This window comes from Hypanus sabinus, unplaced genomic scaffold, assembly GCF_030144855.1.
Source record: "Hypanus sabinus isolate sHypSab1 unplaced genomic scaffold, sHypSab1.hap1 scaffold_166, whole genome shotgun sequence".
Lineage (NCBI taxonomy): Eukaryota > Metazoa > Chordata > Chondrichthyes > Myliobatiformes > Dasyatidae > Hypanus > Hypanus sabinus.
This window is the reverse complement of record NW_026779742.1, coordinates 225,428-243,741: the sequence shown is the minus strand read 5'-3', so window position 1 is coordinate 243,741 and position 18,314 is coordinate 225,428. Positions and strand designations below refer to the sequence as shown.

Below are 18,314 nucleotides of genomic sequence, written 5' to 3'. Positions count from 1 at the left end.
TGTAGTCAAAATGAGGGGTGTTGATAGCAAAATGCAAGCAGTCGGTCTCCACTGAGGACGTCTGGAGCTACAATCAAGAGGTCATGGGTTAAGGGTTGAAGATGAAAAGGTTAAGGACAGAATGAGAGAAAACATCTTCACTAGGCGGGTCGGGAGAGTGTGGAACGAGCTGCCAGCTACACATGTCACATGCGATTTCGATTTCAACTTTAAGAGATAGTTTGGATTAAAGTGAAACGGAGGGCTTTGGCCCGTTACAGCTGCAAAGAATGAAGCAGTTTAAGTGGCTGAGCCGAAAGAGCTGTTTCTTGAACCACATGACATTACAGCACAGAAACAGGCCTTTTGGCCCTTCTTGGCTGTGCCAAATCATTTTGTTGCCTAGTACCACTGATCTCTCCCTGGGCCATATCCCTCCAAACCCCTCTAATCCATATACCTGTCCAAGTTTTCGTTAAATGTCGAACGTGAGCCCGCATTCACCACTTCATCTGGCAGCTCATTCCACACGTCCACCACTTTCTGCGTGAAGAAGCCCCTCACCACGTTCCCTTTAAACTTTTGTCCCTTCACCCTTAACTCATGTTCTCTGTATTTTTTCTTCCCTGTCCTCAGTGGAAAAAGCATGGTTGAATTCACTTTATCTACACCCATCATAATTTTATACACCTGTATCAAATCACCCTTCTTTCTCCTACGCTCCAGGGAATAAAGTTCTAACCTATTCCTCCTTTCTCTGTAACTCAGTTTCTCAAGTCCCGTCTACGTTCCTATGTCTCCTTGATCTCTGAATCTAAACAGCGAAAACGGGTTGATTAAACAAAGATCAGAAATAATTATCAGAAATATAATTTTTCACAGCTAATATTCACCAATACTATTCTCAGAACTAGTATATGTTCTGGTCTTTTCAAGCTGCCACTTCTTGCAGATCAGGGTCTGTGTGTTTTCATCCGCTGGACCCGCACATTCCTCGGAACAGGGAGCGGCCTTTCTGCTGAAACCAAATCCAACCGGTTCTGCAATTCACTGTCATTCAGGTGTGAAATCATTCACTTTTATAATGTATTTAATAATTTCTGCTGCAGGGAAGGCCGATAGAAACATTAATTTGTCTTAAGAACCTGGGGTCTCGAACCCGCAACGTCACCCGTTACCGTGTTGCGAGTGTTTGCTGCGAGTTTCCAGCATTTTACGTTCCCCTCCGACTCGCATCATCTGCAAGTATTCTTCAAGTTTTTTCAAGATTCCTTCAAATAATTAGTCCGTGGCATTCCTTACTGCAACATTAACTTGGCTATGTTGTCAGTTGCTGTTGACAGTAATTTTTAAATTTTTCCTGTAACCTTGAGTGTAAGGGGGAGGGAGAGGCTGATGGAAAGGAGGAGAGTGCGGTTTGATGGAGTGAACAGGCGGAGGAGAGGCAGGATGAGTAGGTGGAAGTTGGAGAGGGGTAAGAGGAGGGTCGGGTGAGGGAGAGGAAGGGTTGTGGACGAGGCGGGAGCGTGGGAGGGGTGAGAGAGAAAAGCAGTGATCAAGAATGGTGAGTGACTGGGAAGCATAGGAGAGAGAAATGAGTGAGGTGGGCGGCAAGAAGAGAGGGGAGTGCAGGGGTACTCTATGCATCTCGTGATCGCAATGCCACCAGATTCAAAGCAAATATGGAAAGGTGTATCTGCGTGGGTTGAGATTAGAATTTGGAAAGGAAAATGTTGATGGCATCAGAAATGACCCTGTGGAAAGGACAGGCCTTTTTCCGGCGAAGGCGTTCTAATAAGCGGGAGACAGTCAAAGGTGAAATTTTGAGAGTATGAAGTGTATATGTGCCTATCAGAATAAAAGGTAAGTGGTTTGAAGAAACTTTTTTTGAGAGAGAGATGTTGTGTCTCTGGTTACGCTATAAAAGGATGATGTTACCACAGTATTTTTAACATACCCATACAGTACCACAGATTTTACCATACGCACCAGAGTAGTTTTAGGCAGATAGGTAATGATTGAGTGTACGAAATGCAAGGCAACACTCAGAAAGAAATCAAGTGTGCTAAATGAACGCTTTGGGTGAAGGCCGGTTCTAACTGATTATTCAGATCAAAACAATAGGATTGCAAGGGATAACATTGGTCCTCTGAAGGATCAGAACAGTAAACCACACATGCAACCAAAGGAGTATGGGGAGATGAGGAGATGGAAGAAGTGGATTTCCTGCATCTGAATTTACTCGGGACAAGGATACAGAGTGTGTATATGACTTGAGGTCCTGGATCCTATGTGGATTAGAGAAGATCATCCGTTTCAGAAAAGGTCTAAAACTCTGTGAGAATGTTAAAGGGATGTGATCAGTAGTGGGAAAGATATTGGGAGCTATTCTAAAGGATAGGATATATGAATTACTTGATAGACATTGACTGATTATGGATAGACAGCATGGCGTCGTAAATGCTTGGTCTTGCCTCTGCAATCTTATAGATATTTTTGACGGTGCTACCACAAAGGTTGATGAAGTCAAGGCAGTGGAGACAGTCTTCATCGAATTTAGAAGGGATTTGCCGAGGTCTCGCATGGAAGGACTCTCAAGACTGTCCAATCACGCGGCATTAAACAAACTGGGTGATAGATTGTCTTGGTGGGAGAAACCAGAGAGTAGCAGCATCTGGTTATCTCTCTGACTGGAGCCCTGTAACTAGTGAGAAGCTCCAGAGATCAGTGCCGGCTCGGTTGTTCTTCATCATCGAAAGCAACAATCTACATCACACTGTAGTTATTTGGATGTTGCCGGGTCTGGGTGTCCTGAGTTAAAGGACAGATTGAGAGGATATTATTGAAACTATGAGGCATATGGGTAGGGTAAGTCCAAGCAAACTTTTTCCACTGGGACGCAACCGGAGGTCATGGGTGAAGGGTGAAAGATGAAAAGTTTAAGAGGATCATGAGCGGAAACTTCTTCGCTCAGATGGTTATGGAAGGAGCGGCCAGCAAAGATAGTGCATGCGCACACGATGTCGCTGTTTCAGCGATCGTTTGGTGGGTAGGGGTATGGTGGACTGTGGCCCACACTCAGACCGGTGAGATTAGGCGGTTTAAATTCCTCGGCCGAAGCGCTGTTTCTGTGCAGTACTGTTCTATGACTCTTTGATTCCTTGATCTTCGATCCATAATGCAGACAACAGTCTGATTAAATGATGGCCCAGAATAAATATCAAAAGTTTAATTATTCACAACTAATTCCCTAAGAATATTCCAACGGTGCAGATATGCTTGAAGTCGTTTCACACTGTCCGTCCCTCTGCACCACACGCTCCCTCACGCCGATCTTTTGTACCCATGGAACACACTCAAGATACCGGAGGAACTCAGCAGGTCAAGTAGCATCTATGAAGCTGAATAATAATTTGATGTTTCGGGCCAAGTTCCCTCTGTAGAATTGGAAAGGGATGGGGAAGAGGCCAGAACCTTGATTTGGACGATGCGGGTTGTTGTTCTGAGCTCAAGGTCTGGGATCCGGCTCTGCTGGTCCGGGCACATTCCTCAGAACAGGGAAGGGTTCTTTGCTGAAATCAAATCTAATCAGTTTAACAATTGCTCTCCCTCGAGTGTGAGCAAGGTCTCTTTAATATTGTATTTAACCATTGCAGCTGCAGGTAGAGAGTTAGAAATTTAACATGATTTAAAGAACATTACCTAGTATCTCGAACCCGTGACGTTACCATTTACAGTTGCTGCCCTGTTTGCTGCAGCTATGCAGCATCTTGTGTTTACCTCAGACTCGCATCATCTGCAGTTGGCTTAAAATAATCTACAAAGACCTTTTAAATAAATCAGTCCATGGCTCTCCCAACCCCGACTTCCCTTAATGTGAAGGACATCACATCGGAGCTGGAACCTGCGCGTTCCCAGTTACAGATTCATCGAATCGTTTCAGTGCTGCCGAGGTGAGGGTGAGGGGCCGGAGCAGAGTGAGGTGTGAACAGGATCAACAGGAAGCTGAAAATCAAAGTGAGTGTAAGGGGAGACTGCAGGGAGAGAGAAACCCAGAGGGGGGAGGGTTAAAGAGAAAAGGGGAGGGAGAGGGAGAGAGAGATAGAGAGAGCTGGAGGGGAAGAGATGGGGGGAGAGAAATGGAGTGGACGGTTGGTGAATGGTTGTGTGAGAAGGGTGGAGAGGTGTGGAGATTGAAGGAAATTGGAGAGAAGAGGAGTCGAAGGAAGGAGTAAGGGGATGTGTGAGCTCAAGGGAAAGTGTGAGGGATAGGAGTAAAGATGGAGAGACGGGTGTGTGAGTTAGGGAGATGGGCTGAGGATCGTGGGGTGAGAGAAGGAGTTGAGGGATGAGTGTTGAGTACGTGGGGGTGTGGTGGGAAGGGTGACGGACAGGGTAGTGAGCATGAAGGGCTGAGTGATAGTGGAAGCGAGGAGAGAGGGATGAGTAAGATGGCTGTGTGGACTATGCAGTGAGGATGAAGGGTGACTGAGATGGGCGGCGAAGAAAAATGGGTGTGAGAATGCCGTCAATGAAAGAGGGGTGAGGGAGGGATTCGGGGGCAGGAATGAAGGTGTGAGCAGAGAGCAGGGTGAGTACGAGCGAGTGGCGATCAAGCAGTGGTGAGGGTGAATGCTGGTGAGTTGGGAGGGGAGAGGGAGAGGAATAGAGAAGAGACCAGTGTGAAAGAGACATGGATGAGTGAGAGAGGCACTGAGTGTGGTCAAAATTATTAGACAAACTATTGATTCATGGTCTATCACAAGTCTATCACAAGTCTGTCACAGTGTGGAAAGCGGCCAATGAGTGAGTGGGCCAGTGAAGGTGTGGGGATTTGAGTCTGTGACTGGAGAGGCTTTGACGAAAAGAGGTGGAGGACGAGCTTCTCTCCAAGTGAGGTAAGGCCGGGTAAGTTCTTGTCAAAAGTGAGGCAAGTATTGGGTAGGTCATGGCAGCTGAGATTGGCCCCGTGGTTTGTTCATCCTGCAGCATGTGGGAAATCCGGGATACTTCCAGTGTCCCTGACGACTATGTGTGCAGGAAGTGTGTCCAACTGCAGCTTCTGGCAGACCGTATTGAGCGTCTGGAGCTGCGATTGGATTCATACTGTTGATTCCGTGATGCTGAGAAAGTCGTGAATAGCACGTTCAGTGAGTTGGCCACACCGCAGGTAAAGGCCACACAGGCAGAAAGGGAAGGGGTGGCCACTAGACAGCGTAGCAGTTTGCAGGTAGTGCAGGAGACCCCTGAGGTCATCTCCCTCCTAAGCAGATATACTGTTTTGTATGCTGTTGGGGTAATGTCTCATCGGGGAAGGCAGCAGCAGCCGAGTTCATTGCACCATAGTTGGCTCTGCGGCACAGGAGGGAAGGAAAAGGAGTGGGAAAGCTATAGCGATAGGATTCGATTGTAATCGGAACAGATAAGCGTTTCTGCGGCCGCAAACGAGACTCCAGGATGTTATGTTGCCTCCCTGGTGCAGGGGTCAAGTACGTCTCTGAGCGGCTGTAGGACATTATGGAATGGGAGGCTGAACCGCCAGTGGTCGTGGTGCACATAGGTACCAACGATACAGGTAAAAAAAAAGGATGAGGTCCTACAAGGTGAATTTAGGGAGTTAGAAGATAAACTAAAATGTAGGACCACAAAGGTAATAATCTCTGGTTTACTACCAGTGCCATGTGCTAGTCAGAGTAGAAATAGGAGGATATTTGAGATGAATGCGTGGCATGAAAAATGGTGCAATAGGGAGTGATTCAAATTTCTGGGGCATGGGAACCAGTTCTTGGGTAGGTGGGGCCGTTACAAACAGGACGGTCTGCACCTGGGCAAGACTGGAACCAAAGTCCTAGGGGGATCGTTTGTTACTGCTGTTCAAGAGATTTCAACTAATGTGGCAGGGGGATGGGAACAAGTGCAGAGAGACAGAGACGGGTGCAGAGAGGGGTGTAAAATGAGGGTAGCAGCAAAAAATAGTAAGGTGAAAAGTAAAAGTGGCAGGCAGGCAAATGCACGGCAAAAAGCAAAACGAGCCACTTTTCAACATAATTGTATAAGGGCTACGAGTGTTGCAAAAACAAGTCTGAAGGCTTTGTGTGTCAATGCGAGGAGCATTCGTAACAAGTTGGATGAATTGAGTATGCAGATAGTTATTAAGTAATATGATATAGTTGGGATCATAGAGACATGGCTGCAGGGTGACCAAGGATGGGAGCTCAACATCCAGGGATATTCAATATTCAAGAGGGATAGACAGGAAAGAAAAGGAGGTGGGGTAGCATTGCTGGATAGAGAGGAGATTAACACAATAGAAAGGAAGGACATTAGCATGCTGGATGTGGAATCGATATGGGTAGAGCTGCATAACACCAAGGGACAGAAAACGCTGGTGGGAATTGTGTACAGGCCACCTAATAGTAGTAGTGAGGTTGGGGATGGCATTAAACAGGAAATTAGAAATACGTGCAATAAAGGAACACTAGTTATAATGGGTGACTTCAATCTACATATAGATGGGGAGAGCCAAATTGGCAAGGGTGCTGAGGAAGAGGATTTCTTGGAATGTATGCGGGATGATTTTCTGAACCAACATGTCGAGGAAGCAACTAGAGAGCAGGCCATTCTGGATTGGGTATTGAGCAATGACGAAGGGTTAGTTAGCAATCTTGTTGTGCGAGGCCCCTTGGGTAAGAGTGACCATAATATGATGGAATTCTTCATTAAGATGGAGAGTGACATAGTTAATTCAGAAACAAAGGTTCTGAACTTAAAGAAGGGTAAATTTGAAGGTACGAGCCCCGAATTAGCTAAGATAGACTGGCAAACCATACTTAAAGGATTGACGGTGGATAGGTAATGGCAAGCATTTGAAGATCGCATGAATGAATGATCGCATTGTTCATCCCAGTTTGGCAAAAGAGTAAACCAGGGAAGGTTGTGCACCCGTGGCTGACAAGGGAAATTAGGAATAGTATCAAGTCCAAAGAAGAAACATATAAATTAGCAAAATAAAGCGGCACACCTGAGGACTGGCAGAAATTCAGAGACCAAATTAGGAATTAGGACTTAATTAGGAAAGCGAAAAAAGATTATGAGTAAAAGCTGGCAGGGAAAATAAAATCTGACTGTAAAAGTTTTTACAGATATGTGAAAATAAAAAGATTAGTCAAGACAAATGTAGGTCCTTTACAATCAGAAACAGGTGAATTGATCATAGGGAACAAAGACATGGCAGACCAATTAACTACTTTGGTTCTGCCTTCACTAAGGAGGGCATAAATAATCCTCCGGAAATAGTAATGGACCGAGGATCTAGTGAGATGGAAGAACTGAGGGAAATACATGTTAGTGGGGAAGTGGTGTTAGGTGAATTGAAGGGATTAAAAGCTGATAAATCCCCAGGGCAAGAGGGTCTGCATCCCAGAGTGCTTAAGGAAGTAATCCAAGAAATAGTGGATGCATTAGTGATAATTTTTATAGCACCTTAGATTCTGGATTAGATCCTGAGGATTGGAGGGTATCTAATATAACCCCACATTTTTAGAAAAGGAGGGAGGGAGAAACCGGGGAATTATAGACCTGATAGTCTGACATCGGTGGTGGGGAAAATGCGAGAGTCGGTTATCAAAGATGTGATAACTGCACATTTGGAATGAGGTGAAATCATTGGACAAAGTCAACATGGATTTATGAAACGAAAACCATGTCTGACCAATATTTTAGAATTGTTTGAAGATGTATCTAGTGGTGTGGATAGGGGAGAGCAAGTGGATGTGGTATATTTAGATTTTCAAAAGGCTTTTGACAAGGTCCCACACAGGAGATTAGTGTGCAAACTTAAAGCACACGTTTAGGGGGTATGCTATTGATGTGCATAGAGAATTGGTTGGCAGACAGGAGGCAAAGTGTGGGAGTAAACGGGACCTTTTCAGAATGGCAGGCAGTGACTAGTGGGGTACCGCAAGGCTCAGTGCTGGGACCCCAGTTGTTTACAATATATATCTTAATGATTTAGATGAGGGAATTAAATGCAGCATCTCCAAATTTGCGGATGACAAGAAGCTGGACGGCGGTCTTAGCTGTGAGGAGGAGGCTAAGAGGATGCAGGGTGACTTGAATTGGTTAGGTGAGTGGGCAAGTTCATGGCAGATGCAATTTAATGTTGGTAAATGTGAGGTTATCCACTTTGGTTGCAAGAACAGGAAAACAGATTATTATCTGAACGGTGGCTGATTAGGAAAATGGGAGGTGCAACGAGACCTGGGTGTCATTGTACACCAGTCATTGAAAGTGGGCATGCCGGTACAGCAGGCGGTGAAAAAGGCAAATGGCATGTTGGCATTCATAGCAAAAGGATTTGAGTACAGGATCAGGGTTGTTCAACTGCAGTTGTACAAGGCCTTGGGGAGACTGCACCTAGAGTATTGCGTGCAGTTTTTGTCCCCTAATCTGAGGAAAGCCATTCTTACCATCGAGGGAGAACAGAGAAGGTTCTGCAGATTGATTCCTGGGATGGCAGGACTTTCATATGAAGAAAGACTGGATCGAGTTGGCTTATACTCACAGGAATTTAGAAGATTGAGTGGGGATATTATTGAAACGTATAAAATTCTAAAGGGATTGGACAGGCTAGTTGCAGGATGATAGTTTCCGATGTTGGGGAAATCCAGAACGAGTTTTCAAAGTTTATGGATGAAGAGGAAGCCTTTTAGGACCGAGATGAGGAAAAACTTCTTCACACAGAGAGTGGTAAATCTGTGGAATTCTCTGCCACAGGAAACAGTTGAGGCCGGTTCATTGGCTATATTTAAGAGGAGGTTAGATATGGCCCTTGTGGCTAAAGGGATCGTGGTACGGAGAGAAAGCAGGTACAGGGTCCTGAGTTGGATGTTCAGCCATGATCATACTGAATGGCGGTGCTGCTCGAAGGACCGAACGGCCGACTCCTGCACATATTTTCTATGTTTCTAATTCACTGAACAAACCCACAGTGAGGTTACGGTTCCCTGTCTCGCGATTCCACCTGGGGAGTTTTGCGCACACTGTTCCCCGTCTCCATCCCCGAGCAGGTGTTTTACCATGCACGGTTCCCAATCTCCGTAGCCCACATGCGGACTATTACCAGACACAATTCCCAGTCTCTCTATCTCGTTAAGCGCCATTATCAATCACCATATCCCAATCCCGGAGCTTTACCGTGCATGATCACAATCATCATATCCAACACCGGGCGTTTTGCTGTGCAGGGTTCCCGGTCTCCCTGTCAAACTCCATGCCAAGCCCATTGACCTGCTCTCCATCCCCTACCAACCATGTATTTATCCAGGTTTCTCAAACAGATGTTGTTAGGATCACAGACAAAGTCAGGAATCACAGGTTTACCACGGTACGACTGATGTTCCGAGCTGCGTACATTTCAGTGCCAGAAGCATTGAAGGAAAGGCAGATGGGCTCAGGGCATGGATCAACACGTGGAGTGGTGACATTGTAGCCATTCGTGAGGCTTGGTTGCAGGAGTGGCAGGAATGGCTGCTCTGGGTTTCCATTGTTTTAAATGCGACAGTGCATGTGGAATTAAATGCGGGAGGGGTGGCATGAAAATGTCCCGGCAGTGCACAGTCAGGAAGGACTAAAGAACTCCTCTGGGCAGAACTGAGGAATAAGAAAGACACGACCAAATTAATGGGGCGATATTACAGGCAACCCAACAGTCTGTGGGATTTATTGGAGCAGATTCCCTGCGAGATTGCAGTCTGTTGTAGAAACATACTTTGTGGTGTTAGGTGAATTTAACTTTTCGCATATGCACTGGAACGCCCATATTGTAAACGGACTTGATGTAATAGATGGACCCCATACAGATTAGAGAGGAGGAATTATTTGCTGTCTTAAAGCACATTAGGGACGATTAATCTCCAGGACCTGTCCAGGTCCTCCCCTGCATGGTCTGGAGGCAAGTGCAGAAATTGCAGTGCCCGAGCAGAGATCTTTAAATCATCCATTGCGACATGTGAGGGCGCGGAGGACTGGTTCCACTGCTTCAGAAAACCTCCAAATATAAGCCAGAAAATTCGAGGCCGGGAATCCTGATTAAGTAGTGGGAAAGTTGTTGAAAGCTATTTTAAGGGACCAGATCTGTGATTATTTGGGTAGACTTTGGCTGATTCGGGATGGTCAGCATGGCGTTGAGCCTGGTAGGTCGGGCCTCAGCGTTCTTATAAAAGACAAGACAGTGGATGTTACCTACGTGGGCTTTAGCAAAGGCATTTGCAAAGGTTCCACTTGGGAGCTTAGTCAAAAAGTTTCGGTTGCTGGACACTCAAAATAAGGCGGTAAATTGAACTAGACAGTGGTTTGGTGGGAGAAGCTGCAATGTGGTTGTAGATGGTCGCCTTTCTGACTGGGGGCCTGTGAACAACGGAGTGCTGCAGGGATCAGCTCCGGCTCGGCTGTTCTTTGTCATCAAAACCAACAATCTGGATGATAATGTGGTCAACTGGACCAGCAGATTTACGGATAACGCCAAGACTGGGGATGTAGTGATCAGCATCTATGGAACTGGGTCATGTCGATGCTTCAAGCAGACACCCATCAGTGAAATTGGAAACGGAGGGGGAAGAGGACAGATTATGGATTGATTTGAAGGTTCGGGTTGTTGTTCTGTGAAACTCAGTGCTCAGGGCCTGTGTGTGAGCTGCTGCCTGTTCACGCACATTCCTCAGAACAGGGAGCGGCCCCCCTCCAGAAATCAAATGCAACCGGGTCTGAAAAAAAAACGCCCTCAGGCAGGCGCAAGGAAAGTCACTTCAATATCGTACTTAACCCTTTCTGCTGCAGGGAAGAGCGAGATGATCTCTGACATGATTTACCCAGGGTCCCGAAGAACGCGCAACATTAGCAGTTACAGTTGTTGCCCTGGTTGCCGCGAGTTTCCAGCACCTTATATATATCTCAAACTCGAACCGTCTGCAGTTGACTAGAAAATATTCTTCAGCGATTTTTTTTTTAAGACCTTTCCCGGGAAAACCTCTGATTTGCCGGAAACCAATTCCACAAGTATTAACGGCGGGGTGTGAACCAACAAACATTGCTTGTGAAAAGAGACACGCTGTTAACTGTGGGCGAGGGGGTTTCTTGTAAAAATAGTTGTCCGGATGGAACTGCAATAATCTCTACTGTTAGAGTTCATCAATTACCCTGAATCGAGAGGCGCTGAGGAAATCTTTGACCAGATTTGTTACCGTTGAGTGTGAATATATATGGTCGGAGGTGTTTGGATTAATTTCAACGGAAAGGCGGCTCCACGCGCCTGAATATGTGAGTGACTTTGGAGCTGAAACTACCTGCACCGGGCAGTCCTGTTTACACACAGGGGGCGGAAACTCAAACCTTCCCAGAACCCGGGCTGGATCAAATTTTTAGCCTGGGACTGGCTGTGTTAAACAGAGTAACTCCGCCCCACTGGTTACGATGAAAGGAAAAAGGAGCGATCTACGCGGAAATCCGACAGAAAGTTTAACGCAGCCTGTTTGTTTCCCTCTTTAGGGTTGCCTCATTGATCCCACTCCCGCCTCCTCCCGCAGTCAGACCCGTCCTGAGCCGCTGAGAGTTAGTGTGACCCGGACCGCGACAGTCCCGCTCTACCCCGGCTCACCCGGCCCCGTCCATCTGTTCACAGCCGAGCGGCCTCGGGAGCAGCAGCATCGACTCAACTCTCCGGACAGGGAGAACAAACCGGATCCAGGCCCATTGACGTCACACCCGGATATCGGACTGTTTTCCCGGGACCACACTGATCACCAACCGGTTACGATATCAGAGGTAAGTGTTGTCTCTGATTCTGCACAGCTATTCAGCGAGGCGAGGCTCTGTTCGGGATCGGGAGTGAATTTAGTGGGAGAAGGGAGACCTGACGTGTTCGTGCTAACGAGTCCATTGTCCAGATGGATGAAGAGACGCGAGCTGGGTACGGCTGAGTGCGAGCAGAAGGAATCTTTCACCCTGGTAGAAACATATGAAATATCCCCCGGGACAGCGACCCGTCACCGATCTCTCTCGAACAAGAGAAATCAGCAGATGCTGGAAATCAGAGCAACACACACACAAGGCTGGAGGAATCCTGAGGCCAGGCAGCATCTGTGGAGAAACAGTCCAGTCACCTTGGAGGCCCCAGGTCGTGTTCTTTACATCGCGCCATTGGTTCCACCGCTCTTCCCTGGAGCAGAAAGGGTTAAATACAATATTAAACTGCCTTCACATCTGAACCACAGTGTCTTGTCGAACCGGTTGGATTGGATTTCAGCGGAACGGCCGCTCCCTGTTCTGAGGAACGTGCACAGACAGGCAGCCGCTTACACACAGACCCTGAGCACCGAGTCTCACAGGACAACAAGCCGCACCATCCAAATCAGTCAATCATCTGCCCCCTTACCCTTTCCACTCCAGTCCTGATTAAGGGTCTGTTTACACCTAACCAGAGATGCTGCCTGACCTGCTGAGTTCCTTCCAGCATTCTGTGTGTTGCCATGGTTACGAAAGTTCCGTGTGCGGCGGTGGGCGGCGCTATTTCTAAGAAACGGCCCACAGTACCCACATTGTTAGAATGTTCTTGGGCAATTAAGCAAAGAATAATTCAACTTCTGATATTCTTTTTCGTATTTATTTCCAACTAACTAGTTATCTGTGCTTTGGATCAGCGAACAAGGAGATATTTGTTTTTTTTAGCTACTTCTGCTGCTGGTGCTCTTTGTGTTCCTACTGTTTTCTGTTTGCACGAGTGACATTTACCACCGGTCAGGTGAAGATTAACATCAGCGCCCAACAGTTTGAAAGCAAGGGTGCGAGATGCAAACAGCAAGCACCTGTTCCGTTTCCGGAATTTCCTATTTCAGAACAATACATCTATTGTTCCTGTGTCGATTGAGGGTGTTTTCAACTCTTTTCCACAATGGCCAGTGGAAGCAAAGACGGTTTTGAAGTGATGCAGGGATCCATAAGGGGGAATACGTAATGACATATTAGATCAGTTCAGCCGTGATCTCATTATCTGCACAGCGGTTTCGAGGGGACGGGTGGTCCAATTATGGGTTTTGTTGCGTTGACTGGAAAAACTCTGACAATTCAATTAATGTGAGCTTACTAATATGTGAAGGGAGATATTATTTTATTTATATAGTTGAACTGACCACAAGCGGTTTGCTTGATTTAATGAGTTGCGTTCAGCTTTGTGTGTTAAACGTGTGCCCCAGCTGTATTAAGGTGTCGAACTTCTGACTCATTCAGTGAGCTAGCCAGCACAGTACGGGACCGAGGGTCGCGCTCCCCGTTCCCCATCCCTGACTCTGCAGCCTCCACATCTGCCGCGCGCACCAGCTCAGCGCCCCGCCCACTGCCCTCGCACGCACCAGCTCACCGCCCCGCCCACTGCCCTCGCGCGCACCAGCTCAGCGCCCCGCCCACTGCCCTCGCGCGCACCAGCTCACCGCCCCGCCCACTGCCCTCGCGCGCACCAGCTCACCGCCCCGCCCACTGCCCTCGCGCGCACCAGCTCACCGCCCCGCCCACTGCCCTCGCGCGCTCCAGCTCACCGCCCCGCCCACTGCCCTCGCGCACCAGCTCAGCGCCCCGCCCACTGCCCTCGCGCGCACCAGCTCACCGCCCCGCCCACTGCCCTCGCGCGCACCAGCTCACCGCCCCGCCCACTGCCCTCGCGCGCACCAGCTCTCCTCCCCGCCCACTGCGCTCGCGCGCACCAGCTCACCGCCCCGCCCACTGCCCTCGCGCGCTCCAGCTCACCGCCCCGCCCACTGCCCTCGCGCACCAGCTCACCGCCCCGCCCACTGCCCTCGCGCGCTCCAGCTCACCGCCCCGCCCACTGCCCTCGCGCACCAGCTCACCGCCCCGCCCACTGCCCTCGCGCGCTCCAGCTCACCGCCCCGCCCACTGCCCTCGCGCGCACCAGATCACCGCCCCGCCCACTGCCCTCGCGCGCACCAGCTCACCGCCCCGCCCACTGCCCTCGCGCGCTCCAGCTCACCGCCCCGCCCACTGCCCTCGCGCGCTCCAGCTCACCGCCCCGCCCACTGCCCTCGCGCGCACCAGCTCACCGCCCCGCCCACTGCGCTCGCGCGCACCAGCTCTGCGCCCCGCCCACTGCCCTCGCGCACCAGATCACCGCCCCGCCCACTGCCCTCGCGCACCAGCTCACGGCCCCGCCCACTGCCCTCGCGCGCACCAGCTCACCGCCCCGCCCACTGCCCTCGCGCGCACCAGCTCACCGCCCCGCCCACTGCCCTCGCGCGCACCAGCTCACCGCCCCGCCCACTGCCCTCGCGCGCTCCAGCTCAGCGCCCCGCCCACTGCCCTCGCGCGCTCCAGCTCAGCGCCCCGCCCACTGCCCTCGCGCGCACCAGCTCACCGCCCCGCCCACTGCCCTCGCGCGCACCAGCTCACCGCCCCGCCCACTGCCCTCGCGCGCACCAGCTCAGCGCCCCGCCCACTGCCCTCGCGCGCACCAGCTCACCGCCCCGCCCACTGCCCTCGCGCGCACCGGCTCACCTCCCCGCCCACTGCCCTCGCGCGCACCAGCTCACCGCCCCGCCCACTGCCCTCGCGCGCACCAGCTCAGCGCCCCGCCCTCTGCCCTCGCGCGCACCAGCTCAGCGCCCCGCCCACTGCCCTCGCGCGCACCAGCTCACCGCCCCGCCCACTGCCCTCGCGCGCACCAGCTCACCGCCCCGCCCACTGCCCTCGCGCTCTCCAGCTCACCGCCCCGCCCACTGCCCTCGCGCGCACCAGCTCACCGCCCCGCCCACTGCCCTCGCGCGCACCGGCCCACCGCCCCGCCCACTGCCCTCGCGCGCACCAGCTCACCGCCCCGCCCACTGCCCTCGCGCGCACCGGCCCACCGCCCCGCCCACTGCCCTCGCGCGCACCAGCTCACCGCCCCGCCCACTGCGCTCGCGCGCACCAGCTCACCGCCCCGCCCACTGCCCTCGCGCACCAGCTCACCGCCCCGCCCACTGCCCTCGCGCGCACCAGCTCACCGCCCCGCCCACTGCCCTCGCGCGCACCAGCTCACCGCCCCGCCCACTGCCCTCGCGCGCACCAGCTCACCGCCCCGCCCACTGCCCTCGCGCGCACCAGCTCACCGCCCCGCCCACTGCCCTCGCGCGCACCAGCTCACCGCCCCGCCCACTGCCCTCGCGCGCACCAGCTCACCGCCCCGCCCACTGCCCTCGCGCGCACCAGCTCACCGCCCCGCCCACTACCCTCGCGCGCACCAGCTCACCGCCCCGCCCACTGCCCTCGCGCGCACCAGCTCACCGCCCCGCCCACTGCCCTCGCGCGCACCAGCTCACCGCCCCGCCCACTGCCCTCGCGCGCACCAGCTCACCGCCCCGCCCACTGCCCTCGCGCGCACCAGCTCACCGCCCCGCCCACTGCCCTCGCGCGCACCGGCTCACCTCCCCGCCCACTGCCCTCGCGCGCACCGGCTCACCGCCCCGCCCACTGCCCTCGCGCGCACCAGCTCAGCGCCCCGCCCTCTGCCCTCGCGCGCACCAGCTCAGCGCCCCGCCCACTGCCCTCGCGCGCACCAGCTCAGCGCCCCGCCCACTGCCCTCGCGCGCACCAGCTCACCGCCCCGCCCACTGCCCTCGCGCTCTCCAGCTCACCGCCCCGCCCACTGCCCTCGCGCGCACCAGCTCACCGCCCCGCCCACTGCCCTCGCGCGCACCGGCCCACCGCCCCGCCCACTGCCCTCGCGCGCACCGGCTCACCGCCCCGCCCACTGCCCTCGCGCGCACCGGCCCACCGCCCCGCCCACTGCCCTCGCGCGCACCAGCTCACCGCCCCGCCCACTGCGCTCGCGCGCACCAGCTCACCGCCCCGCCCACTGCCCTCGCGCACCAGCTCACCGCCCCGCCCACTGCCCTCGCGCGCACCAGCTCACCGCCCCGCCCACTGCCCTCGCGCGCACCAGCTCACCGCCCCGCCCACTGCCCTCGCGCGCACCAGCTCACCGCCCCGCCCACTGCCCTCGCGCGCACCAGCTCACCGCCCCGCCCACTGCCCTCGCGCGCACCAGCTCACCGCCCCGCCCACTGCCCTCGCGCGCACCAGCTCACCGCCCCGCCCACTGCCCTCGCGCGCACCAGCTCACCGCCCCGCCCACTGCCCTCGCGCTCTCCAGCTCACCGCCCCGCCCACTGCCCTCGCGCGCACCAGCTCACAGCCCCGCCCACTGCCCTCGCGCGCACCGGCCCACCGCCCCGCCCACTGCCCTCGCGCGCACCAGCTCACCGCCCCGCCCACTGCCCTCGCGCGCACCGGCCCACCGCCCCGCCCACTGCCCTCGCGCGCACCAGCTCACCGCCCCGCCCACTGCCCTCGCGCGCACCAGCTCACCGCCCCGCCCACTGCCCTCGCGCGCACCAGCTCACCGCCCCGCCCACTGCCCTCGCGCGCACCAGCTCACCGCCCCGCCCACTGCCCTCGCGCGCACCAGCTCACCGCCCCGCCCACTGCCCTCGCGCTCTCCAGCTCACCGCCCCGCCCACTGCCCTCGCGCGCACCAGCTCACCGCCCCGCCCACTGCCCTCGCGCGCACCGGCCCACCGCCCCGCCCACTGCCCTCGCGCGCACCAGCTCACCGCCCCGCCCACTGCCCTCGCGCGCACCAGCTCACCGCCCCGCCCACTGCCCTCGCGCGCACCAGCTCACCGCCCCGCCCACTGCCCTCGCGCGCACCAGCTCACCGCCCCGCCCACTGCCCTAGCGCGCACCAGCTCACCGCCCCGCCCACTGCCCTCGCGCGCTCCAGCTCACCGCCCCGCCCACTGCCCTCGCGCACCAGCTCAGCGCCCCGCCCACTGCCCTCGCGCGCACCAGCTCACCGCCCCGCCCACTGCCCTCGCGCGCACCAGCTCTCCTCCCCGCCCACTGCGCTCGCGCGCACCAGCTCACCGCCCCGCCCACTGCCCTCGCGCGCTCCAGCTCACCGCCCCGCCCACTGCCCTCGCGCACCAGCTCACCGCCCCGCCCACTGCCCTCGCGCGCTCCAGCTCACCGCCCCGCCCACTGCCCTCGCGCACCAGCTCACCGCCCCGCCCACTGCCCTCGCGCGCTCCAGCTCACCGCCCCGCCCACTGCCCTCGCGCGCACCAGCTCACCGCCCCGCCCACTGCCCTCGCGCGCACCAGCTCACCGCCCCGCCCACTGCCCTCGCGCGCTCCAGCTCACCGCCCCGCCCACTGCCCTCGCGCGCTCCAGCTCACCGCCCCGCCCACTGCCCTCGCGCGCACCAGCTCACCGCCCCGCCCACTGCGCTCGCGCGCACCAGCTCTGCGCCCCGCCCACTGCCCTCGCGCACCAGATCACCGCCCCGCCCACTGCCCTCGCGCACCAGCTCACGGCCCCGCCCACTGCCCTCGCGCGCACCAGCTCACCGCCCCGCCCACTGCCCTCGCGCGCACCAGCTCACCGCCCCGCCCACTGCCCTCGCGCGCACCAGCTCAGCGCCCCGCCCACTGCCCTCGCGCGCTCCAGCTCAGCGCCCCGCCCACTGCCCTCGCGCGCTCCAGATCACCGCCCCGCCCACTGCCCTCGCGCGCACCAGCTCACCGCCCCGCCCACTGCCCTCGCGCGCACCAGCTCAGCGCCCCGCCCACTGCCCTCGCGCGCACCAGCTCAGCGCCCCGCCCACTGCCCTCGCGCGCACCAGCTCACCGCCCCGCCCACTGCCCTCGCGCGCACCGGCTCACCTCCCCGCCCACTGCCCTCGCGCGCACCAGCTCAGCGCCCCGCCCACTGCCCTCGCGCGCACCAGCTCAGCGCCCCGCCCTCTGCCCTCGCGCGCACCAGCTCAGCGCCCCGCCCACTGCCCTCGCGCGCACCAGCTCACCGCCCCGCCCACTGCCCTCGCGCGCACCAGCTCACCGCCCCGCCCACTGCCCTCGCGCTCTCCAGCTCACCGCCCCGCCCACTGCCCTCGCGCGCACCAGCTCACCGCCCCGCCCACTGCCCTCGCGCGCACCAGCTCACCGCCCCGCCCACTGCCCTCGCGCGCACCAGCTCACCGCCCCGCCCACTGCCCTCGCGCGCACCAGCTCACCGCCCCGCCCACTGCCCTCGCGCGCACCAGCTCACCGCCCCGCCCACTGCCCTCGCGCGCACCAGCTCACCGCCCCGCCCACTGCCCTCGCGCGCACCGGCTCACCTCCCCGCCCACTGCCCTCGCGCGCACCGGCTCACCGCCCCGCCCACTGCCCTCGCGCGCACCAGCTCAGCGCCCCGCCCTCTGCCCTCGCGCGCACCAGCTCAGCGCCCCGCCCACT

General features: G+C 55.7%; 1 protein-coding gene across 2 annotated transcripts in view; it reads left to right on the top strand.

The window, feature by feature from the left end:
• The first annotated feature begins 853 nt into the window (after nt 1-853).
• Nucleotides 854-18,314, top strand: part of LOC132387246 (NACHT, LRR and PYD domains-containing protein 3-like) — a 42,142-nt gene continuing 24,681 nt past the window's right edge. Inside the window, exons 1-2 of one of the 2 annotated variants that reach the window (XM_059959607.1) lie at nt 854-1,040; nt 11,524-11,799. The gene's annotated coding sequence lies outside the window, so the exon portion shown is untranslated. Of the gene's footprint in view, nt 1,041-11,404; nt 11,800-18,314 lie in introns of those variants that run through there. The other variant, XM_059959606.1, reaches the window with a different exon arrangement.